The 27043-nt window shown below is 40.2% G+C and overlaps 1 pseudogene; it reads left to right on the top strand.

Moving 5' to 3' along the window:
* Positions 1-27043, top strand: part of LOC147343920 (putative coiled-coil domain-containing protein 144B) — a 61666-nt pseudogene that overhangs the window by 27816 nt on the left and 6807 nt on the right.

Raw genomic sequence — 27043 nt, 5'->3', positions numbered from 1 at the left:
TTGTAGGTTTTTCTCTTTCATCACTTTAAGTATGTCCTGCCATTCCCTTCTGGCCTGAAGAATTCTATTGAAAGATCAGCTGTTATCCTTATCGGAATCCTCTTGTATGTTATTTGTTGTTTTTCCCTTGCTGCTTTTAATATTTGTTCTTTGTGTTTGATCTTTGTTAATTTGATTAATGTGTGTCTTGGGGTATTTCGCCTTGGGTTTATCCTGTTTGGGACTGTCTGGGTTTCTTGGACTTGGATGACTATTTCCTTCCCCATTTTAGGGAAGTTTTCAACTATTATCTCCTCAAGTATTTCCTCATGGCCTTACTTTTTGTCTTCTTCTGGGACTCCTCTGACTCAAATGTTGGGGCGTTTAGCATTGTCCCAGAGGTCTCTGAGGCTGTCCTCATTTCTTTTAATTCTTTTTTCTTTTTTCCTCTCTGCTTCATTTATTTCTACCATTCTATCTTCTACCTCACTTATCCTATCTTCTGCCTCTGCTATTCGACTTTGGTTCCCTCCAGAGAGTTTTTGATCTCATTTATTGCATTATTCATTACTGATTGACTCTTTTTTAATTTATTCTAGGTCCTTGTTAAACATGTCCTGCATTGTCTCAATCCTTGTCTCCAGGCTATTTATCTGTAATTCCATTATGTTTTCAAGATTTTGGATCATTTTTACTATCATTATTCTGAATTCCTTTTCAGGTAGACTCCCTATCTCCTCCTCTTTTGTTTGGTTTGGTGGGCATTTATCATGTTCCTTTACCTGCTGAGTATGTCTTTGGTTTTTCATCTTGTTTAGATTGCTGTGTTTAGGGTGGCCTTTCAGTATTCTGGCAGTTTGTGGTTCCTCTTTATTATGGAGGTACCTCGATGTGGGTGGGTTTGGACGATAGGCTTGTCAAGATTTCCTGGTTAGGGAAGCTTGTGTCGGTGTTCTGGTGGGTGGGGCTGGATTTCTTCTGTCTGGGGTGCAATGAAGTGTCCAATAGTGTTCTGGGATGTCTATGGGTTTGAAGTGACTTTGGGCAGTATGTATATTGAAGTTTAGGGCTATGTTCCTGCATTGCTGGAGAATTTGCATGGCTTGTCTTGCTCTGGAACTTGTTGGCTCTTGGGTGGTGCTTGGTTTCCGTGTAGGTATGGAGGATTTTGAATGAGCTCTTATCGATTAATGTTCCTAGGAGTCAGGAGTTCTCTGGTTTTCTCAGGTTTGGGACTTAAGCCTCCTGCCTCTGTTTTTCAGACTTATTCTTACAGAAGCCTCAAGACTTCTCCATCTATACAGCACCAATGACAAAACATCTAGGTTTATGATGAAAAGCTCCTCCACAGTGAGGAACACCGGGAGAGGTTCACAGAGTTACATGGAGAAGAGAAGAGGGAGAAGGGAGATTGAGGTGACCAGGAGTAGGAGAGGGGGAATCAAAAGGTGAGAGAGCAAGCTAGCCAGTAATCAATTCCCTATGTGCTCTCCACAGTCTGGACACCTTGGAAAGGTTCATGGAGTTACAAAGAGAAGAGAAGAGGGAGCAAGGAGACAGAGGTGAACAGGAGGACAAAAGGGTGAATGAAAAGGAGAGAGACAGATCCAGGCACTAATCAGGTCCCTAAGTATTCTCCACAGTCAAGAACACACAAAGAGATTCACAGAGTTGGGTAGAGAAAAGAAGGGGGAGGGAGGAGATAGAGGCGACCTGGTGGAGACAAAGCAGAGTCAAAAAGGGAAGATAGAAATCAAGCCAGTAATCACACTCCCAGGTAAAAATGGGTACTGAAGATTGGGTTCTTAAAGGTACAACACTGATAACAAATACCAAAAAGCAGAGATTAAAAATCTAGAGTAGAGTTTAGACTCTGAAAAACACAATATTAGAAAAACAAAACAAAGTCACAAAAATTATGAAATATATACATGAAGTTTGCTTTAAAAATAGGGTCTTTTGTTTTTTCAAGGTAATAGTAGCTTATAAAAATGAAAATTAAAGGAGTAATATCAGGGAACATTCAGCTTTAAGGAATCCAATGTTATTCTTTTCTTTTGTGTGACATTTCTCAAGGATTCTCTATTCCTCATCAGTTGCTGCAGGAACGAGCAGAGCTGCACACAGTTCCTGGGACTGAGATCCTGAGAAAGGGCACCTACTTGGTCCCTTCAATGACTCCCTCCAGTGACCTCACTGAAACGTGATCTGCTCAGTTATGCGGACATGCAATGCTTTCTGGCCCTTTGAAGATTGTTATTTGCTTGGCTTTGTTTTTGCTCAGTTGTTTTGTTTTGTTTTTAACTGCTTAAAGCTGCTGTGTATGAAGATATATAAACATGCTTTTCTGCAAACAAAGAACCCTTGTTTCACTCCAGACTTGGGTCCCCTGCATCCCTCTTCTTGTCGACTCCAGTCCCCAGGTCCCAGTCTAAAAAGACCATGACAGAGTAATAGAGAACTTTAAAAAAATTAAATATTTAAATAATGATAATAGTAAAAATATATCTAGGAATTTCTCTGGAGCTGTTGTGGGCAGTGTGGGGTCAGTTCAGTTTCAGATAGTTCCTTGATCCAGCTTATACTTCTCAAGATCTATAGGCCCCTTCCAATGTAGTCACTGCTAACTACAGGGTTTTAATCTATTGCACCTGTCACTTCCAAAGCAGTTCCCTCTGTTTATTTTAGCTTCTTCCATTTGCTGTTCTCTTCAGTGTCTAATTCCTGTCCTGACACAAGGGGGCGAAGGTGGTCACTTATTTAGGCTCACTTGTTCAGTACTGCAGTGAGGACAGAGGGACACTGCAAACAAATATCACTGGCATGTGTGGGGAGTGCTTGCAGTGTCTCGGCGACACTGGGTTTGCCCTTGCTCATGGCACGTGCACTTTCCCCCTCTACAATTCTCAGGCTCTAGGTTGTTCTGCCAGGGAACTATCTGAGGCGGGCCCTGGGTTGCGTGCACTTCCAAGGTCTAAACCGCTCAGGTTCAGGTTTGCAGGTAGTCCACAGAGGGGCAGACTCAGTTGGGCCTGCGTTTTTTGACCTTTCCAGGTCTGAGCAGCTCAGGCGACCAGGTGCTTGGTGAGCGCTCTCTCCCCAGGTGGGGAGTGCATCTTATCACCTCCCCGGTCCCAGCTGCTCAGTTTCCTGGGTGACAGCGGGTGCACCCGTCTTCAGTGTGCTGTATATCTCTTCTGGGGAGCTGATCTCTGGCTGTGACCCTCCTGACAGAAGTCAACCATCCAGAATCGCAAGGGGTTTTGGTTAGCAACTGGGTGCCTGCTTGCAGCTTAGTAGAAGTTTGCCTCTTTCCTCTGGCTTCCCTGCTCCTGCCTCCCTGTCTCCAGTGGGGGATGGGCCGACCTGCAGCCATCTAGATCTCCTCTGGTATTCGCTCAGTCCTTTGTTTTTTGAGTAGGCCTGGCAGTGCCTTAGGTTAGGGCTTTTCGCAGGATAGTTCTCTCTCTCTCTCTCTCTCTCTCTCTCTCTCTCTCTCTCTGGCTATCCCACAGTGTGGGTTGATATCTCATGTTAGTTTCCTCAGATTGCCCCCTCAGGGCATTCAGGCCCAGTCCTTACCTTAAGCAGTGCAGCCCGTGCCTTCCTGTTCAGCCCCCACTTGCTGCTGGTGGATGCAAGCACAGGGAGTTCCATTTAGGCACGTGATCTGTGGGTTTTATTTATTTATGTATTTATTTTTCCTCCCAGTTATGTTGCCCTCTGAGATTCCAAAACTCTCCACAGACCCACCAGTGAGAGTGTTTCCTGGTGTTTGGAAACTTCTCCATTTTTAAGACTCCCTCCCTACCTCCATGGATGGATCTCCATCCCTACCTCTTTGTCTCTCTTTTTATCTTTTATATTTTGTACTACCTCCTTTCAAAGACAATGGGCTACCTTTCTGGGTGCTCCAGCATTCAGAAGTTGTTTTGTGGAATTTGCTCAGCGTTCAAATGTTCTTTCAGTGACTTGTGAAGGAGAAAGTGGTCTGCCCGTCCTATTCCTCTGCCATCTTAGGACCGCGGCCCCCCATATTATTTTTAAGAAACTTTATTAATTTCAATGTTTATAGATGTTAAATTACCATGTCAATTCTTTGTTATGTGAAACTAACGTGTAAATTCTTCCATATAGAAAAGTTAGTCATTGTGGTAACTTGATTTTTTTTTAGTTGTTTTTTTCTTTCCTGATGTGAATATTGAGTCATTGTTGATCATCATAAATGTATCTGAAAACTTTTAAACCTTCAACTTGGATAACCATAGTTTTACTCCTTTTTTTTTAATATCTAGGTCATTCCTTTACTCTTTACCTGCCATTCCAGAAGACATAGATAAGAAGTTACAGTCGTTAGTGTGCTGCTTACAGGGAAAGAGGCAGTAAACCATCTGAATGTTCAAATAGAGTTGTAAAAAATTCATTTATTCTTAAATGAAGGATAATTGCTTTCCACAATTTTGTTGTTTCCTGTCAGACATCAACAAGAATCAGTCTTAGGTACACCCATGTCCCCTCCCTCCCAAACCCCCTCCAATCTCCCTCTCCATCCCACCCTTCTAAATTGTTGAAGAGCCCCTCTTTGAGTTCCCTGAGTGAGAGGGCAAATTCCCATTGGCTATCTATTTTACATATGGAATTGTAAGTTTCCATGTTACTCTTTCCATCCATCTCACCCTCTCCCCTCTTCCCCTTCACCCGTGTCTCTAAGTCTGTTCTCTCTGTCTGTTTCTCCATTGCTGCCCTGCAAATAAATTCATCAGTACCATCTTTCTAGACTCCATACATATGTGTTAGTATCAGATATTTATATTTCTCTTTCTGACTTACTTCCCTATGTATAATAGGCTCTAGGTTTATCCACCTCAATAGAACTGACTCAAATGCATTCCTTTTTACAGCTGAGTAATGTTCATTTGTAGATATGTACCACCACATCTTCATCCATTTATCTGTTGATGGCCATCTAAGTTACTTCCGTGTTCTAACTATCATAAACAGCACTGCAATGAACATCGGGGTGCATGTGTCTCTTTCCATTTTGGTTTCCTCAGGGTATACTCCTAGGAGTTGGATTGCTGGTTTGTATGGTGGTTTTATTCCTAGTTTCTTAAGGAACCTGCATATCATCTTCCATAGTGGTTGTATCAATGTACCTTGCCACGAGCAGTGCAAGAGTGTTCCCTTTCCCCCAACACCCTCTCCGGCATTCATTGTTTTTAGACTTTTTGATGATGGCCATTCTGACTGGTGTGAGGGGTATCTCATTGAGGCTGAGTGGTAAAGAATCTGCCTTCAGTGGGAGACCTGGGTTTAATCCCTGAGTCTGGAAGGAGGGCATGACAACCCACTCCAGTATTCTTGCCTGGAGAATCCAATGGACAGGGTAGCCTGGAAGGCTTCAGTCCTAGGGTGGCACAGAGTCGGACATGACTGAAGCGACTAAGCAGCAGCAGTGGTAACAGACTTTTGGATGATGGCCATTCTGCCTGGTGTGAGGTGGTATCTCATTGTACTTTTGATTTTTATTTCTACTGTGGTTTTTTACCAAATCGACATTGACAAGATAGTGCTGGAGGCTTGAAAGTATTGCTACATTTGGATTCTCATGTTGATCTCCAAGGAACATTTCAAGAGAAGCAAAAGCATAGGAAATAGTAATAAATATGTGGGGCTATAATAACAGCATTTAGCTTTAGTGATGTTTTAGTAAGTGCAAACCATTTCGCATAGTGTAAGTAGCATGTGCAGAGTACCTTTATGGCAGCCGTACTTGAAGTAACATAAAGTAACAGTGCCCTGTTTGAAGGTGGCAGCTATGGAAGGAGATAAGAAGGGCCTAATCTCTTAGATGTGGCAGCCACTGCTTGGTGATGCAGCACCATGTTTGAATTCAGCATCCTGGTTCTGTCATATAGCAACTGTGGGATCTTGGCAAAACCTGTCTCAACCAGGTTCAGAGTAGGGTATTTCCTCAAAAGTGATTAGGAAAACTTCATGCAACTCATTGTTATCATCCATTCTAGCAGAGTGTCTCTGAGAGCCTTCCACAGAAGTATGTGGATCATTTACCTGGAACTGCTGGTCAAAGAGGAAAAAAGACATTAAATAGACAAGTAGAAGGTAAAAACTGTATTTTACAGAAAAATCATTTGAGAGAACATTGATTAAAAATGGGAATACTGATACATTCTAATAGGCAAAGAAAATCACCTTTCAGATGGGCAGTGAGAAAAAAGATGAGAAAAGGAGGGCAATTATGTGTCTTATCAGATGTCTATCACAGATTACATTGAGAATCCAGTTTAAGGAGCTAAATTATTGGTTCTTAGACTTAATTCACAGTCCAATGTTTAAGACTTTGTCCGGTTAAGACTCTCCAATGCAGGTGGTGCAGTTTCGATCCCTGCTCAGGGAATTAAGATTCCATGTGACACATGACCAAAAACAAATTATTAGTTCTATTTCAAGATACTCTACGACCTAAGGAAAGTCAAAAAGTAAGAGGCAAAAGGGAATGAAAGATGAGAGAGGCAGAGGGTACAGGGAGGAAAAGAAGAAAAGGAAGCACAGGTCTGTGGGGGAAGGGGGCAATAAGTAATGAAGGTCTTTAGATAAAAGGAGAGTATTTGACATGGACAGTGTATTTGAAGTGAGCTTCTTGCACAAAAACTTGTCAGAGAAGAACAGCAAAGTTCTTGCCTCTTCCTGTTTACTCGTTATTAGGAAGACGTTCAGAACTGCGGTCCCTGGGCATGCAGAGTGGTGTGTCATCCTCTGGGGGAGCGTGGACATATGTGCTCAGCTGTAATATGTGAAAATTGGTGTCATATGAAATGTTGCTGCTTTCCAGCATGGTGTCACACGGGACAAAAGAAGAGAGCTGGAAAGAAGGAGAGAGCAGGGAGCATGATGGGGAGACCAAGGAACCTACAGCCTCATAGAGAGTCCACTGGAAGGTTTCCAACTTCTAATGCCATTTCAGTTTAGAGGAATGTGTTCACGTGAGGAAACGGAGGCTGAGATTTCCAGAGAATGAATTAAATTGAAATTATGTAGAAGCAGACTCTGTGTAGATCAGAGTTTCTCAAATTTTAATTAGTCACTTGGGGACCATGTGTGAAATGCATATGCTGAGCAGGAGGTCTGCTCAAGTGCATATGCTGAGATTCTGTGTTTCTAACAAGCTCTCTGAGTAGCAAGTGTGTAGCCTTGCATATACAGAAATCTGAAAGAAGAACATTGGATAGTGCAGGACATAACAGGATCAAGGAAAAGCATTATTTTGTGTTTCTTTCTGAGTGTGTTTATAGCCAGAGGGAAGCAAAGAGTTGAAGTAGCAGTTATAGGTGTAAGATACCATTGCTAAGCAAAGAGGGAGAAAGAAATGGTATGTGTCAGGGAATGTTTAACTTTAGGACTCCTGTATGTTGTTTTCTGTTTCTCATGAACCCTCTGTTCCTTATCAGTTCCTGGTATACAAAACAAGTGGAGTGGCACGCTCTTCCCATGACTGAGGTCATGGGACAGAACGCGTACATGGATTTCCTTCAGTAACTTTTACTCTACAGTAAAAGTGTTTAGTCACGACCCTCTTACTCAAGATATGGGTTGTCTTCTGGCCTTGTGGCGATTGTTATTCCTTGTTATTCCCTTGGTAACCGTTGTTATACATCTGGCTTTTGTTCTTTTCTTAACTTTATTTTTTTGCCTAAAGCTTCCTTGTATAACAATACATAAACTCACACAAACATGAATAATGCACCCTTGTTCCACTAGAGACTTGGGTCTCCCATGTCCTTCTTTGTCTCTCTGCCTAGTTCTTTGGAGCATAGAGGCCTGCCAAGCTCACTTTCTTGCCCGGGCTTCCAAGACTTCCTTGAGAGGACGTCCTGTGCCTTAGTGAGTGGTACAAGCCCTATTCTAGGGCTTTTTGGTTTTCCATATAACCCAGGGAATATTAGTCTCTCTCTTTTGCTTTCTTTTCGTTGACTCTGGTCCACCAGGCCCCAGTCTGTAAAGAAGACCGCAGGTAGGGATGATCCATAGAAAGGATGTCAAGGGGGAATATTTAAGTCCACAGATCCAGATATTACTACCCTTTGGATAGGAGAGAATCTAGTGAAAGGACAAAGAGAGGAAAGGAAGGCCTTAGGGAGGTGAGTTTGGAGTTGATGGGGACACTTGAGAGAACTCCTAGATGACTTCAGTGTATTTGCCCTGAAAAGAGATAAGATCATTATTGCTCCAGAGAATCCTGGAGGTGGGAGGGGGTGCTAGAAGTGGGGGAAACCACAGCCCCTCCGAGTATATCTTAGGCATCAAAGATATATGTTGTGCTGGTATTTGTTATTCAAATTAGATTAATTTGAAAAAGGAGGCATTGACTTTTTTTAAAGATAGCTGATTCTTTGAAAGTTGTTTCATAGAAATCCTTTGAAACATTAGCATGATGTACCAAACCAAACTAAATTTTGAAGCCAAACAGATTAATAGGGTCCATTCCCTAAATGCTAGAAATACTTTTAATAAATATTACACTGATTTTGAAACATGCAAGATTTTTAATTTCTAATAATTCTGTGGCAATTAAATGTATTATTTCTTTTTCACTATCTTTAGTGGATTCCTATGTCTGTCTTACCAGTGTCCTAAGACCCCCCTAAAAACAAGACACTAAAACTGAATGTATTCAGTGCCAAGCCTGAGCAAGAGGATTCTGCTCAGTACTAACTCTGCATGAATGTACAGCTGGCTTTCATATTTACATGTAATTAACTTTGTGCCCCTTTTTCCTTTTAGATTCTCCTGGGAAATATCCTAACGTGAAGGTAAAAACGTTTATGATTTTATCTTGAATTCTGAACTGTGGATCGTCTCCTATGTACATTATTTAGTAATCAACTTGTTTCCAAACGCCATTCAGCCAGCAGTCAGAATGAAAGAGTCTGTTGCTAATGAAACAGTTAGAATGAAGGATTTACAAACATCCAGTTCAGGTAAATTTTGCAGTACACAGTTAACTCTGGAAAGAGGGACATTGAACTATTTGAAATGTTCAGTCTTCATACTTCTAATATTTTCTTTGCAAATTTAATTGAAGAATTGGACATACGAGTTGGTGATGGACAGGGAGGCCTGGCGTGCTGCAGTTCATGGGGTCACAAAGAGTCAGACATGACTGAGGACTGATCTGACCTAATCTGATCTGAAAGCAAATGTTATTGTTGAAACCTGTGTTTTGAAACAAAAGATATTTACAAGGATAAGAACAACAAAAAAATTAAATTGTAAGCTTCAACTCAACGTGTTTCTGTATATGCTTCTACACTCTGAAGTTCTCAGTTTAGAATCTCTATACTTCTCAGGAACTCTCCGAGATTAAATTTTAGACTCTTAAGTTTTTTCCAATGTCCAAAAATGCTTGTTTGCACTCTAAACTTTCCCTAGAGTAAAACTTCACTTGCTAATATGTTAGTTCTATTTCAGCTTATAATTGTTTCATTATAGTATCTAGTTACACAGATGAATGTAGGCCAATATGATGTTTTGATGAGCAGGCTGTATGTGTGTGTGTGTTTATGTGCATGTGTTTGTGTGTGTGTGTGTGTGAGTTTGTGGTATCCTTGATTATTAGAAGTAGGGGAAGTAATCATACTTTAATGACAGTTGGATAGACATAATCTTTTGAAACAGTGATTGTGAAAGTTGTTGGCTTTAGGATCCTATTATACTTCTAAAAATTACTGAGAATTCCAAGGAACTTTTATTTATGTCTATTGATGTTTACTATATGGAAGTTCAGTTGAGTTCAGTCACTCAGTTGTGTCCGACTCTTTGCGACCCCATGGACTGCAGCACACCAGGCTTCACTGTCCATCAGAACTCCCGGAGTTTACTCAGACTCAAGTCCATCGAGTTGGTGATGCCATCCAACCATCTCATCCTCTGTCTTCCCCTACTCCTCCTGCCTTCAGTCTTTACCAGCATCAGGGTCTTTTCCAGTGAGTCAGTTCTTTACATCAGATGCCCAAAGTATTGGAGTTTCAGCTTCAACATCAGTCCTTTCAATGAATATTCAGGTCTGAATTCCCTTCGGATGGAGCGTTTGGATATCCTTGCAGTCCAAGGGACTCTCAAGAGTCTTCTCCAACACTACAATTCAAAACCATCAATTCTTCAGTGTGCAGCTTTCTGTACAGTCCAACTCTCACATCCATACATGAGTACTGGAAAAACCATAGCTTGGATGAGACAGATTGATGTTGGCAAAGTAATGTCTCTGCTTTTTAATATGCTGTCAAGGTCGATCATAGCTTTTCTTCCAAGCAGCAAATGTGTTTTAATTTCATGGGTGCAGTCACCATCTGCAGTGATTTTGGAGCCCCCCCCCCCCCCCCACATAAAGTCTGTCACTGTTTCCATTCTTTCCCCACCTATTTGCATGAAGGGATGGGACCGGATGCCATGATCTGAGTTTTTTTAATATTGAGTTTTTTTTTTTTTTTTCATGGTAGTAAGTGAATAGGATTTGTTGAAGAGAAGGAAAGTATAAAGCTCTCAGCATAGGCACTTAGAGAAGGTAAAGAGTTCCCCAAAGACAGGACTTACAGTAGTTTATATCCTTACCAGTATTCTGTACATTTTTGGTTGGCTCCTGTCCTTAAACTATGTCATTTCTAACTAATCCGTTTAAAGGTCAAAATGTTTAACTTAACATCTTTATGGCTTCTCTTGCTCCTTGGATTAAGTCATCACCCTTTTTCATGACCCCTGGCCATTTTACAGTGGACCAGATATTGAGTTTTAAACCAACCTTTCCACTCTCCTCTTTCACTTTCATCCAAGGGCTCTTTAGTTCTTCTTCCGTTTCTGCTATAAGAATGGTGTCATCTGCATATCTGTGGTTATTGATATTTCTTCTGGCTATCTTGATTTCAACTTGTGCTTCATCCAGCCCAGAATTTTGCATGATGTACTCTGCATATAAGTTAAATAAGCAGGGTGACAATATACAGCCTTGACATACTCCTTTCCCTATTTGGAATCAGTCTGTTGTTCCATGTCCATTTCTAAGTGTTGCTTCTTGACCTGCATACAGATTTTTCAGGAGGTAGGTCAGGTGGTCTGGTATTCCCATCTCTTTAAGTATTTTTCAGTTTGCTGTGATCCACACAGTTAAAAGCTTTGGGGTGGTCAATAAAGCAGAAGTAGATGTTTTCCTGGAACTCTCTTGCTTTTTCAGTGATCCAGTGGATGTTGGCAATTTGATCTCTAGTTCCTCTGCCTTTTCTAAATCCAGCTTGAATGTCTGGAAGTTCACGTTTCATGTTCTGTTGAGGCCTGGCCTGGAGAATTTTGAGTATTACCTTGCTAGTGTGTGAAATGAGTGCAGTTGTGCAGTAGTTTAAGCATTCTTTGGCATTGCCTTTCATTGGGATTGGAATGAAAACTGACCATTTCCAGTCTTGTAGCCACTGCTGACATTTCCAGATTTGCTGGCATATTCAGTGCAGCACTTTCGTAGCATCATCTGTTAGGATTTGAAATACGTCAACTGCAATTCCATCACCTCCACTAGCTCTGTTCACTAGCTCTGTTCATAGTGATGCTTCCTAAGACCCACTTGACTTCACATTCCAGGATGTCTGGCTGTAAGTAAAGGATCACACCATCATGCTTCTCTGGATCATGAAGATCTTTTCTATATAGTTTTTATGTGTGTGTTCTTACCACATCTTCTTAATATTTTCTGCATCAGTTAGGTCCATACTATTTCTCTCCTTTATTGTGTCCATTTTTGCATGAAATTGTCCCTTGGTATCTCTTACTCTCTTGAGGAGATCTCTAGTCTTTCCCATTCTATTATTTTCCTCTGTTTCTTTGCATTGACCACTGAGAAAGGCTTTCTTATCTCTCCTTGCTCTTCTTTGGAACTCTGCATTCAAATGGGTATATCTTTCCTGTTCTCCCTTGCCTTTAGCTTCTCTTCTTTTCTCAGCTATTTGTAAGCCCTCATCAGACAACCATTTTGCCTCTTTGCATTTCTTTTTCTCTGGGATGTTCTTGGCCAGTGCCTCTGGTACAATGTCACAAATCTCTGTCCATAGTTCTTCAGGTACTCTGTCTATCAAAACTAATCCCTTGAATCTATTTGTCACATCCATTGTATAACCCTAAGGGATTTGATTTAGGTCATACCTGGATGGTCTAGTGTTTTTCCCTACTTTCTTCAATTTAAGTCTGAATTTGGCAATAAGGAGTTCATGATCTGAGCCATAGTCAGCTCCCAGTCTTGTTTTTGCTGACTGTATAGAGCACTCCATCTTTGGCTGCAAATAATAGAATCAGTCTAATTTCATCATTGACCATCTGGTGATGTCCATGTGTAGAGTCTTCTCTTGTGTTGTTGGAAGAGGGGGTGTTTGCTATGACCAGTACGTTCTCTGGGCAAAGCTCTGTTCACCTTTGTCCTGCTTCAGTTTGTACTCCAAGGCCAAGTTTACCTGTTACTCCAGGTATCTCATGAATTCCTTCTTGTACATTCCAGTCCCCTATATTGAAAATAACATCATTTTTCGGTGTTAGTTCTAGAAGGTCTTCTATGTCATCATAGAACTGTTCAACTTGAGCTTGTTCAGTGTTACTGGTCAGAGCATAGACTTGCATTATTATGATATTGAATGGTTTGCCTTGGAAACGAACAGAGATCATTGTGTCATTTTTGAGATTGCATTCAAGTACTGCATTTGGAACTCTTGTTGACTGTGATGGCTACATCATTTGCTCTAAGGGATTTTTGCCCACAGTAGTAGACATAGTAATCAACTGAGTTAAATTCACCCATTCTAGTCAATTTGGGGGCTTCCCTGGTAGCTCAGTCAGTAAAGAATCTACCTGCCATGCAGGAGACCTGAGTTCAATGCCTGGGTCAGGAAGATCTCCTGAGGAAGGAAATGGCAACCCACTCCAGCATTCTTGCTTGGAAAATCCTATCGCCAGAGGAGTCTGGCGAGCTACAAATAGCCCATGGGGTCAGAAGCATGGAACACGACTTACAGCCTAAACCACAAACCAGTCCATTTTAGTTCACTGATTCCTAAAATGTCAATGTTCACTCTTGCCATCTCCTGCTTGACCACTTCCAATTTGCCTTGATTCATGGACCTAACATTCCAGGTTCCTATGCAGTATTGCTCTTTACAGCCTTGGACTTGACTCCCATCACCAGTCACATCCACAGCTAGGTGTTGTTTTTGCTTGGCTCCATCTCTTCATTCTTTCTGGATTTATTTCTCCACCGATCTCTAGTAGCATATTGGACACCTACTGACCTGCTGATGGGAAGTTCATCTTTTGGCAGGAGCCAGTGAGAGGCATTCCACTCATGACAAAGGTCATGAGGAATGAGGCTCGGCATACTCAAAGGCAGAATCAAGCCTCAGGAGTCCCCCTGGATATTCTCGAGCATCTACCCCCCAAAAAACAGAGTCTGCCTACTTTATTGCTTTGTGCTCTCACCTCTGACTTTACTGGGGGCTGTCCCCCACCACCATCTCGCTCTCCCTGTCAAAGAGTTAACTTACAGCTCCAATTAATAAAGTTCCTGGGCAATTAGGAGTGTTTAAATCCAAACCCCTCAGATAGCTCTCTAACTCGCCTCACAAGTTTACCTGGACTCCTACAGCTATGCATACGATTGTTTACAGTCTCCCAGCCTCGAGAGGCATGGGAAGCTTAAGATATTCAAATAGCTTAGAGCCTCTCAGAGAGTTAGAAACTGTCAGAGTAAAACTAGTAGAAGATTTCATTGATGAGCCAATGCTTGCTGCTAAGTTTCCACATCCCCTGTATTGTATCCTTGAATGTGTATTAATTAATATAGTTGGTATGTAGAAAAAATAAGTAGTGGCCTTGGTGTTAGCAACTTTAGCCCCTTAAGGTAATAAATCCTTTCCTTTGTTGTAAACCCATTACACCTCTGCCCTATAGGAATGCAATTTTATCTAACACCTTTGGAAGATGGCGCCAAACCTTAAAATAATTACTCTTAGAGAAAATAAGTCTTATGGTTGACAAACCTTTGTCAAGAGTCATAAAATGTTAATAGGCCTTCTGGCCAGAAGATGATGTAAATCACCTAAACCATTAGTATACGATAAATTTGCAGGAAAGAAACCCTGGTTTTTTGATAAGGATCAAAGAGTGCTGGCTTTACATCCCCTATTATCCTCTATGTGTAACTTAGGGTATAAAAACCCCTGTTGAAAATAAAGCTACGGCCCTTGCTCACCAAAGCTTGGTCTCCCCATGTCATTTTTCTCCTCATTTTCCAGCTGAGTCTCCATCTGGAGCGCGGAGGTCCTCTGCAACCATTTATTTGCCTGGGCTTCTAAGACCCACTCGAGAAGGTGTCTAAGGTGGGGCACCTTCTGCTATTCGAGAGGGCGCCTGCGGCCTCCGTGGTCAGAGCTAACCTGGTGTCACAGGTTATATTGATTTTCCACGTAAACCAAGCTACTCAGCCTCTTTTTTCCACTGAATTTTCCTACTGAGCTATCCTCATTCTATTACTCTTTATATCTTTGATGAATATGTAAATATTCGCTGACGCCGTCTCCCCTTCGAATACCCTGGATCAGCTGGGGCTGGACCTTGGCAATCTTTCAGTGTCCTATCTTTTTGCCTTTTCATACTGTTCATGGGGTTCTCAAGGCAAGAATACTGAAATGGATTGCCATTCCCTTTTCCAGTGGACCATGTTTTCTCAGAATATTCCAGCATAACCCATCTGTCTTGGATGGCCCTTCATGGCATGGCTCGCTCATAATTTCATTGAGTTAGACAAGTCTGTGGTCCATGTGATCAGTTTGGTTTGTTTTCTGTGGTTGAAGTTTTCAGTCTGCTTGCCCTCTGATGGATAAGGATAACAGGCTTATGGAAACTTCCTGATGGAAAGACTGACTCTTGGGGAAACTGGATCCTGTTCTAATGGGCAGGGCCATGCTCAGTAAATCTTTAATCCAATTTTCTGTTGATGGGTGGGGCTGTGTTCCCTCCCTGTTGTTTGACCTGAGGCCAAACTATGGTGGAGGTAATGAAGATAATAGCACCTCCTTCAACAGGTCCCATGCATGCCCTGCTACACTCAGTGACCCTGACTGTGCAGCAGGCCACCTCCAACCCTCCCCTCAGCCAGAGACTCCTGGATAATAAAACTAAAAAAAGTAAAAAATACAGGCACACACAATCATAATGGCAAATTCCGTTAGTCATTAAAGTTCTGATATCACATATCCTGTCTCTGGAGAACTCCTGTGTCCACTCAGAACATAACTGAGCATGGAAGTAACGTTTAGAGTTGTTGTGAAAAGAGTTTTGACCTCTTGGATCCCCAGGCCCAGAGGGTCTCTGGACTTCAGGAATTTTCAGGGCACACTAGAGAACCACTATTTTAAACCATTGGCATGGCTGGATGTGAAATGATAAAGGGACCCTTGTGTTGACACAGGGTTTAAAGTTTCACTTTTACATTTCTTGCTTGTTTCTTTGATTTCTCTTAAGAAATTTAGACCTGAGAGTTCCTTTTTTTTTTTTAAGCAAATATTTCTGTGTTGTGTTCATTCTTTCCTCATGGTTCTCTGTGCTCTTTGGATCCAGTGTGGTCCTAGACTTATCGTATTTTCTTGTGGAAACAATTGGTCACCCACAAGACTATCATGTCTCATATAAGTTTATGATGTCTATCCAGGGCTTAAAAAAATAGTTTTGAAGATATTGATAATTTGAGGAAAGACCATCTCATTGTGTTTAAAGAAGTTGTCATTGGTGGTGGTGTTCAGTCGCTAAGTCGGGTCCAACTCTTTGTGAGCCCATGGGCTGCAGCACGCTAGGCCTCCCTGTGCCTCATCATCTCCCGGAGTTTGCCCAAGTTCATATCCATTGCATCAGCGATCCTATCCCACCATCTCATCCTCTGCCCTCCCCTTCTCCTCCTGTCCTCAATCTTTCCCAGTATCAGGGTCTTTTCCAGGGATTCAGCTCTTCACATCAGGTACCCAAAGTTTTGGAGCTTTAGTGTCAGCATCAGTCCTTCCAGTGAATATTCAGCGTTGATTTCTCTTAGGATTGACTGGTTTGATCTCTTTGCTGTCCAAGGGACTCTCAGATGTCTTCTCTAGCACCACTCTTTGAAAGCATCAATTCTTCAATGCTCAGGCTTCTTTATGGTCCAACTCTCACATCTGTACATGACTACTGAAGAAACCATGGCTTTGGCTGTATGGACCTTTGTCAGCAAAGTGATGTCTTTCCTTTTTAATGTTGTCTAGGTTTGTAACATTAATTAAAGTAGTAGCATTCATTAAAAGTGTTTTTAAAACCATGGTGTCTAGAGCACACAGTATTATAAGGCATACTTAAGTGTAAAATAAGGTAGATATACATTTTCTTAATAATATATTTGTATGTTGAAAAATAGTCATGTATGGATGTGAGAGTTGGACTATAAAGAAAGCTGAACACAGAAGAATTGATGCTTTTGAACTGTAGTGTTTGAGAAGACTCTTGAGAGTCCCTTGGACTGCAAAGAGATCCATCCAGTCCATCCTAAAGGAAATCAGTCCTGGGTGTTCATTGGAAGGACTAATGCTGAAGCTGAAATGCCAATATTTTGGCCACCTGATGCAAAGAGCTGACTCATTTGAAAAGACCCTGATATTGGGAAAGATTAAGGGCAGGAGGAGAAAGGGATGACAGAGGATGAGATGGTTGGATGGCCTCACTGACACAATGGACACGAGTTTGGATAGACTCCAGGAGTTGGTGATGTACCGGGAGGCCTGACATGCTGCAGTTCATGAGGTCACAAAGAGTCGGACATGACTGAGCGACTGAACTGAATTGAACTGATGTTGAAAAAATAATTATTGGTAAAGTTCTTATGGAGTACAGAATATGCAATAGAAGTTAAGTGAATCAAAATCAGTAATACTAGGCAATTAAAAAGTAGAAGAAATGAGACACACTAGTTTACATCTCTTCATGAATGACGGTGACGTGTGAGATATTGTAAGCTGTGAAGGACTAGTGAGTTTCAGGGGAGAGGAGGTCATGGAACTGATTCTCTGAAGAAAGACTTTGTACAAGTTGGTCAGAGTTGTATTCTCACGTTCTAATAAGTGGAGACTTTGTTTTCACATTTTTCAAATTGGGCTTCTGCTGCTTTGAGCCTCAATAATGAGACTTGTCAAAGAGCCAGGCATTTGAAAGTTGATGGTCAGTGTGCGTTGGTGTCCCATTCAATGATCAAAAATCAATCAGCATCCACAGAATTTGGACAGAAGACTGTAATAGATAAAATGAAGATGAAGACTGTAGCAGTGTTCCTGGTAGGGAATTACTCGCTCCATCAGCTATGCAAGTCGGAGCTGCCAGGAAACAGAGGAAGCAAAGGTAATGCAGAAGCCCAAAACACTCAGCTGTGGGCCACCTGGGCACGACCTTACCATCCTTATGATGGTTCCAAATTAGATTCTGTGGCAAAGTCTACCTTGTGCTGACTCCTTTTATGCAAACTACAGCCAATCAATACCTCTTAGCAAGGTGTTTGCATTTGCCCTCTGACCGTAGTAATACAATAAATAACAAAGAGAATTAGGAAAACGTAAGTTCGTTCAGGCTGGTGTTTAGCATACACCTGAGAGCGCATAGCAGGATTATGTTTAGAACTCTGGGACTAGTTGGGAGACTAGGTAGCCATCTAGAGATTGCCTTCTCAAAACGGGACTTTGTAGCAATGTTTTAATATGGTTGTCATTTCATAAGTATTATTCATGATTATATTCAGTATAACTGCAAAAGCAACTCTGATACCAAATACTAAAATATTTCTTGTGTTTTCCGTGACTTCATATTTTTTAGAATTGGCTTTCCCAGTGGGAATGGGAGTCATGGGAAATTTGCTACATAGTACCTCCTTCTCAGCTGTGTCCACATAGTATATCTTGTTTTAGTATTTGTAATGAATTAAGAGTTCACAAGGGAGGTTGGTATAAAGGAGTGGTATATCACTTAAAAGCAGTATATAGAAAGTCAATTCTAATTCTACTAGGATGCCCAGTCTATTGAGTAACCACGTCTAAGAATGTGTTGTCCATAAATACTAATTAATTTAGCACCCTAAATCAGTCATACAGTCAGGACTATGGTAATAAATCATCCACTCCTTCTTTTTTCACTCCTGTACATTTTTCTTTTCTATCCTTACCTTGAACTTACAAAATGTTCTCAGTTATCTCCTAGAATAATGACTACAGGCTCTAAACTCAATGTGTTTGTCTTTTTTTTTTTTCTTTTAATCTATACAACTGAGTTGTTTGCTCTTGTTTCTCCATGAGCTTGGTAGGTCCAGGAAAAACAAATTCAAGAAAATACCTACACGAGTCCCTTCAACACTGAACGATGTGAGATAGGAAAATTACAAAATAGAAGCCACTTCAGTCAGTTCATGTTGATCATTTTCTTCTCAGTCAATACATTTTATAAAATAATGAGCAGTTATTTTATCCTTTAGGGTGCCTGGATTTGTACATTTATTGGTTCCTTAAAGATTTATTCTATACTGTACCCTGAAAGTTTTATATCCTAAATATTTCTGTAAACACTCCCTCAGTTCAGGCCTGCATCACCTTGTTATTCCCAGTATTAATACCTTCAGATTCCCCTCCTCTGGTTATTCATATGCCCTTCAGATTCCTCCCTCCTGTGGTGTTTAGAGTCACCAATCTCAAAAGCACACGTGACTATGAGACACTCTGAGTCACATTAATGTCTACACCTCTTAAAGCACCATTGATGTTTTCATAATCTGACTTCTGCCTGACCCTCTATCTCTAGCCCTTTCAGTCCTTTGCTCTAGAATTCTGAACTGCTGCTGGTGCCCTTGTCACTTGTACCTGTTGTTGTTCTTCAGTCGTTCAGTCATGTCTGATTCTACGTGGCCCCATGGACCACAGCACACCAGGCTTCCCTGTTCTTCATCATCTCCCAGTGCTTGCTCAACTCACGTACATGGAGTCTGTGATGCCATCCAACTATCTCATCCTCTGTCATTCCCTTCTCCTCCTGACTTCAACCTTTCCCAGCAACAGGGTCTTTTCTAATGAGTCAGCTCTTTGAATCCGGTGGCCAAAGTACTGGAGCTTCAGTGCCAGCATCAGTCTTTCCAGTGAATGTTCAGAACTGATTTTGTTTAGGATTGACTGGTTAGATCTCCTTGAAGTCCACGGGACTGTCATGAGTCTTTCCGAACACCACAGTTGAAAAGCGTCAGTTCTTCGGTGCTCAATCATCTTTTTGGTCCAACTCTCAAATCCATACATGACTGCTGGAAAAGCCTTTGCTTTGACTAGACGGACCTTTGTTGGCAAAGTAATGTCTCTGCTTTTTAATACACTAAGTTTGTCATATCTTTTCTTCCAAGGAGCAGGTGTCCTTTAATTTCATGACTGCAGTCACCATCTGCATTGATTTTGGAACTCAAGAAAATAAAGTCTGTTTCTGTTATCATTGTTTCCCCATCTCTTTGCCACGAAGTGATGGGACTGGATGCCATGACCTTCATCAGTCCCATCCCTTCACTTTGGACAAATATCTACCCTGTAGTGTGTGTGCTTCTCTCCCCATCTTGCTACAGCCTGAAATGCTCTCCCTCTCCTGCCCTCTGTTCCCTTGAACTGTGTAAGTCTGCACTCAGGCATTATCTCTAGAAAAGCCATCCCTGACACCTTTTTCTACCTTTTTTTGTGAAACTCCAGTGTCTAGTACTGAGTGGAAACCCGAGAAATAATTATTGAATAAGAGACACTGGGGCTCTGTATCAACCTAGAGGGATGGGATGGGGAAGGAGATGAGAAGGAGGTTCAAAAGGGGTGATATATGTACCTATGGCTGATTCATGTTGTGGTTTGGCATAAAACAACAAAATTCTGTAAAGCAGTTATCCTTCAATTAAAAAAAATAGATTAAAAAAAAAAAACGCGCTATATATATCGAGGTGACTTTTAAGAGCTTGTCCTCTGCTGTCTAGGAGCCAAGAGGATAGACACATAAAGAAATAATTTACAGTTCAGATCTAAATCTATAACTTAAAAAATCTAGAAAGATACACTAGAAAAAATTTTAAAGTACTAAGGGAGCTAAAAGGAAAGGCATACTTCTTTATCAGGGGAAAGATGGCAGTAATCAAAGACAACTTCACAAAACAGGTTGAACCTTAAAAGATGAAAAGTAATTTGTTGGAAGAGTAGAGGGAAACCTTTCAGATGAAGGAACTGATAAAAGCTAAAAAGTAAGAGGAATTTTGTAAACCATGAATAACGTTGCAGTTGATGCTTGGCACGTTGTTAAAAAGGTCCTGTTATGAAGTAGAGAAGAGAATGTATGGTGACTTTATATGTCTGTCCTGTATTTTGTTTGGTTTCTGATTGTTTTGTTCACTGATGTTTGGATTAATCTGTGGCTGAATCTTTGAGCTGTTTGTGTGCCTGTAACCTGGTGACATCTAGTATTTCCTAAATGGTTTGTTGAAGTTTGCAAGTCATTGGAAGTAGTTCTTAAAGAAGTAAACATTCAGCTGAAGATTAAGATTGATTTAACCTGTCATTTCATACAATGTTTTAGATCTCTGTTTTAAATGAGGATTATGTCTTTTATCTAAACGTTCTAAGTAATTTTAACTAAACATGCAGATCTGTCAAGAGAATTAGACTTAGAAATGATAACAGAGGAAGAACAAGAAAAACTTGATGAAGATGAGAATAACCATGCACAGGTATGTAAAACTAAATTTCAATATCTGGTGTAGTACTGTATGAGAAAATGTGTATCAAACAAGGCAAATTAGAATGGAAAGATAAGTTAACACCCATCATAAATGAGTTAAAGTGGTTCACTGAAATTTTGTAAGGGATACCAAATTACCATTTCTCCTGAGGAAGATCAACTACATGATAACCCTAAAGAAGGAGCAAACCGAAAGGAAATATCTCCTAATCTCACAAATAATATACCTGATTGGGAGGGAAAAGATGCATTTGGAGTACCTGTCTCTCTAGTATTCCAAGCATTTCCAGTCTCAAAAATGTTTTTCCATGGTCTGTAAACTCTGGGTCCCTTGGATAGGCTTGTCGGTCATCTTCAAAGCTTTTTTCCCCTGAAAATAAAGTAGACTTTGAGAATTATCAACTAGACATTGAACATGTGTTTATGAAAATTGAGGATGGTTTTTATAACGATACAGAAAATTACAAAAGTAGGGGAGCCGGTAGTTATATTCGAAGTGAAAAACCAAGAGATTGATATGCAAATGTCACAAAATATGAGGCAAGGTCAAACTAATCGGAAATTAGACACGGGGCAGACATGTTATTTTAGTCTGTAGCTTGTCTACTCTGGTAAGATGAAACATAGAATTCAAATAAAAATTCCCCTTGCTGTTGTTAAAATACCGATCTGAAAAACAAAGCAATGCAGGACTGGTTCCAGAAGCCACTGCATGCAGATAATTGCAGCGCTAGTGACAATAAAAGCATGGAATCCGGATTGGAAAATGGGAATTCTTCTCCACCTAATAGTCACAGTGCATCTGAAGTGTATGTAAATGAAGAATTAGAGAAGGATATGCAGAGGTTTAAGAATGAAATAGACGTGTTTCAAGTAGAGTTTCTGGCTCTGGAAAAAGAAAATTTAACTTCCAAAGGAGTTTCTCATTTTCCCTTGCTTTGGTTTTTCTCTTTCTTGATGATGTGGTCCATTTTGATTTTCCATTTATGAATAAAAGGGGGTCATCCAAAGAGGTAATTGTGTAGAAATCAATTATTATCTCAATAACAGGAATTCAGGAAACGATTTTCATGGCTTCTGTCCTTCAATCAATTCTCATATCTAATTCTTCTCTGTCAGTCTTCATATGGACTGGGAAACTCATTTACCTGTTTGCCATGTGGACTTCTGAGCCAGAACAAACACCAAGGAAATTGCTTAAGAAGAATAATCAGCTAGGGCTTTGTGTCTTTTTTTTTTTTTCCCTTTAACTCCGTTGGGTTAAATATGTTATATTTCCATAGAATGGGAAGAAAGCACTTGACTGAGAGATGGGATTTGAAAATGTGTTCCCTCTAATTTCTTCATTGTGGTTGAATATGTGTGATCTTCTCTGCTTTCTGCAATCACTGGGCACTTAGATTTCCAGCATGGCTGCTTCAGGATTTTTTAATAACAAATACATGCGCTCCCATATATACTTTAGTCATCAGCACTCTCAGATGTTTCTTTTGAGACAGACCTTTCCATTATGTTGTTTACTAAAATGTAGAAAGTTTTGACCTGTGTGATTTTGTTACATAGATAGTGTGTGTGTGTGTGTGTGTGTGTGTGTATGTGTGTGTGTGTGTGTGTGTGTGTGAAAGTTGCTCAGTCATGTCCAACTCTTTGCAAACCCTTGGACTGTAGCCTACCAGGCTCCTTTGTTCATGGAATGCCCCAGGCCAGAAAGAATACCAGAGTGGCTAGCTGTTCCCTTCTCCAGAGGATCTCCCCAACCCAGGGATCAAACCCAGGTCTCCCGCATTGAAGGTGAATTCTTTAATATTTGAGCCACCAGGGAAGCCCATAGGTAGTATAAACCCTGAGAAAAAATGAAAAAAAACAAAAAACAAAAAAAAAACATTAAGTGTTTATCTCCAAAGGAGAAGACTGAGTTCTGAGATGCTGTGAGATTTTTTTTTCTTCAGTAATAGGTTTTTTAAATTGTTTGTCTGCTCTTTTGTGTAAGAGGTGCTTTGACTGAGTTTGAACAACAGACAAAAAGACAAAAAAAAAAGAAACAAAAATTCTATGTATTCTCCTGTTAAAAAACAACAACAACAACAACAACAACAAAAAGGAGATGAGCCCTACCCCCAACTAAGGCACTGAGTTACTGTGCCAAAGTCATGCTTTTAACTTATCTGATTAATCTGATGAATTCATTTGGTGATATATAACATTCAACATTCCAGAATTGTATCATCTCTTTTGATGCCATAAAATGCTAGGGAGTGCCAGTTTAGGGGCCTTAAACAAAACCTTGAACTTTTTTTTTTTTTTTTTTTTAGTTTATTGCTGTTTTTGGTAAATAGTGGGGCAATACTAGGTAATTATTTCTATATCTTCTAGCTGTAAGGTTTGAAGGTTATTGAATGTGGAATTGGGAAGCATTACTTATATTCCAGAATTCCACACTAACTAACAACTCCTCAGTTTCATTCTGCTCCTTGTGTTTTAGTAAACTCTGGTTCATTTAATTTAGTAAACACTGTCACTTTTTTGCTCTCTTCCAGATCCAAGTGAAAAAAGAATTGGATAAGGCAGAGGGGAAAGAATAGCTTTAGTGCAGAGAGAAGAATGTTTCTTTTCTGAGGTGCTAAGGTGTCACATCCTCTACATCTGGCTGTTTAATGGAAAATCCAGGTAGTAAAGACAAAAGAGGACAGATTCTGTGTCTTTGTCTTTTTATTTCTCTGTCTCTGCCAGTCAGATGGGGAAGACTGAATATGAATAATTGCATCTTATTAAGAAAACCATTTTTGAAATTTTGGGGAATTTTGTTTCTTTTTCTCAAACAGAAAGGAGCAGATTTCACAAAAATTTCAGTGACTTGTAAGTGATAAAATTAAAATAAACACAAAAATATTATTATCACTTAAATTCAGGGTGAGCACTGAGTCAAATAATAAAATTGAAAACAAAGATCTTTATAATCAATACATAGCAATTATTCTTAGTGTCAAACTTCCATTAAAGGTTGAAGAAGAAAAGAAACACAAAAGTAGTGAAGTGGAAGTATCAGAGAACATATGCGATGCTGCTGATGAGAGTGGATTGTTTCAGCAGAGAAAGATTGGAGGAAACAGCAACCAGGAGTTTCCTGCTATGCAGAATGAGGGTTCTGATAGGTAATCCTATATCAATATTTAACAGCACGTCCCTTGTTATGTTCCTATAAAATAATTTCTAACTTGAGCTAATATTTGTGATGTACAGATTGTATATTTTACTAGAGATATAGTTATTTGTAATACTCTTGTCCTTTAGCCTTATTACTAGGATGCCTTTGTTAATATACCACCATGTTACATATTAGAGTATTCTGGATTTGACTGCATATTAATCAGTGTGTTGTATATTTAAATTTGTTTTGTCACTAATGAACATTCTTTCATTTCAGTTTGAGGACTTCTTTCAGCATTTCTCATGAGGCGGGACTAGTGGTGATGAACTCCATCAGGTTTGCTTTGTCTGGGACAGTTTTTATTTCTCTTTCATTTCTGAAAGACAATATTTCTGGAAAGAGGCTCTTCCAGGGTTTTGGCTGGCAGGTTTTTCTCTCCTAGCTCTTTGAGTATGTCCATGGAGGGAGGCCAAATTGCTGATGGTGGCGGGAAAACCGATGAGGCATCAGTCTTTCAGCAGTGATGTGGTCGCCACATCATGTGGGTGGTTTAAAAGTGAGCTCTCCTCCCCTGGCCAAATATTTCCTTGGTTTCTTCTTTCATGGTATATGTGCCTCATGTCATTTAAAATACCACCTAAATTATGTGTGGCTTTTTTCTGTGAATTCTCTTTTTCATTTATTTTTGGCTGCGCTGAGTCTTTGCCGCCAGAGTGCTTGGGCTTCTCAGTGTGGTGGCTTCTCTTGATGCTGAGTGTGGGCTCTAGGGTGCTGGCTTCAGTAGCTGTGTAGCAGGGTTTAGTTTTACCATGGCATGTGACATCTTCCCTGACCAGGAATGGAACGCCTTCCCCCTTTATTGGTAGGTGGAGTCCTAAGCACTGGGCCACCAGGGAAGTCCCTAAATTCACCATTATTATATTTAGAAGCAAAACAAAAAATATAGTGTAAATCTACTTATGACTCCCATGTCTAAGAGTCAAGGCGCTTAGCCAGTGTACTCTAGGTTTGCAGTGTAGCCCTTGAGGTTCTTCTCAGTGTCTTTCCAGATGCATCTCTCTATTTTCTTCCATGTATTTTGTGCTCTTCCTTCCAGGTTCCTCAGAAACAACCTAGATGTCCTGTGCCTGATGTTTGTGCTCACATTCGAATCTCCAGGTAGAATGATTTTCTCCCTTTTCTGCTTCTCATGACCTCCTCTCTTCACTTCTGCAAATCCTTCCTTATTTCACTTTTCACTTTCATATATCAAGTTTTATATACTGTATCATAATCATGTCTGTGTTTGAAGGAAGAATTTGTTTTCTTGCATATGGTTGGTACTCTATAACTCTCTTGTGAATTAATCAACAACTTAAGATGGGTAAGAGTTGGAATTTTATAAGAATTGGTTGTTTTTTTTTTTTTTCTTTATCAGTAGAATTATTGGAAAACATTGGCTTTTTTTGTGGACTTTTTAAAGTAGCGATCCTGGTGTGCACAGGAAGGCAGTAAAGAAAAAGAACAATGATAAATGGACACTGGATGAACGTGTGGTTGCACCAATATTTGAAAAGACCGATTCACTGACTGGTGGTCTGCTGCACTTGAATGATGACAGCATTTTAAGGGAAGTGGATCAGGGTGATGACAGGTACATTCTCCAGATTCTTTGTTTGTAGGGGAAGACATATTAGCACTGAATACTTCTTCTGGAAATAGAGCAGCATTATACAGTACTCAGGCCAAGACAAGAGATTGCTCAACTCTAGTGGACGAACACTGCTGAAATGTTAAGGTGAAGTCCAGTGCCTTTGGCGGAGAAGTCATTTCAGTAAATAGTCCCCTTGGAAGCTAGACTGTAATGAATACAGGTAAATATTCAGTAGGGAATGTTATTGGGACAGGCAATGAAGAATTGGATGGTAACTAAAGAGGAATGTGGAGTTCACAGGTGTTACTTGTTTTATGTTAAGAAGGGAGCTTTTAGAGTATGTATGCTATTGGAGGGAGAAGGCAATGACAACCCACTCCAGTACTCTTGCTTGGCAAATCCCATGGACTTAGGAGTCTGGTAGGCTGCAGTCCGTGGGGTCGCTAGGAGTCAAACACTACTGAGTGACTTCACTTTCACTTTCCACTTTCATGCATTGGAGAAGGAAATGGCAACCCACTCCAGTGTTCTTGCCTGGAGAATCCCAGGGATGGGGGAGCCTGGTAGGCTGCTGTCTATGGGGTCACACAGAGTTGGACACGACTGAAGTGACTTACCAGTAGCAGCAGCATGCTATTGGAAATGAGCCAGCAGATGGCGTGTTTATTTAGTTTAGTCTTGTTTGCATTTCCAATACTAGAAACCTTATTGATTGTATGACATTATCTTTAAACTATTACGGTGAACTAATTGTACATATGACTTCTGTTCATGTATAGTTTTATGGTAAGGGCTTGTTCATTGGTTCTGAAGTGTAATATTTCTATGTAATGGAATATGCAGATGATTGCTTAAGTTAATTCTATCATATATAGATTTTCAAAAATTACATAATTATGAATTTACAAACACATAGGCTATACTGAATAGGATATGGTCATTCCTTGATAATTCTAGCTGACAGTTACATGATGAGTAGCTGTGATTTTGTAAGGTGCTCTGAAACATCACATCATATTAACTTCATAGTTGTTTATAGATTCCAGGGAAAAGGGGAAGATTTTGTTTATATTCAATAGAAAAACATTATTAGCAGTCTTTCACAAATTATTCCTTTTGCATGATAAAGATCTAAATGACAAAACCCGTACTTCTTTTACTAAGTGTGTCATTAACATATATTGTGTGCTCAATACATGTATGTCAGATGCATGAAGAAACAGCAGAATGGGTGAATGAATGCTTATTGATGATTTTTTTTTACAGAAAACAAAACTTTATTGACAGTAGATATGCAGGCTTACCTACTTCTGATGTCTTTTTATTTTTTGAGAAATATGTTTTAAGATTCAGAAATCATTATTTATAGCTATAGCTAGACCCGAAATAATACTATAGATTCATTTGCTATCATATTACTTAAAAAGACTTTTCAATAT

The sequence above is a fragment of the Bos grunniens genome, chromosome 26 (genome assembly GCF_055505025.1).
Source record: "Bos grunniens cultivar Pamir isolate PY7600 chromosome 26, Bosgru_T2T1.0, whole genome shotgun sequence".
NCBI classification, from domain to species: domain Eukaryota; kingdom Metazoa; phylum Chordata; class Mammalia; order Artiodactyla; family Bovidae; genus Bos; species Bos grunniens.
Note: the sequence above shows the minus strand (reverse complement) of the source record. Positions and strands in the feature narration are given on the sequence as shown.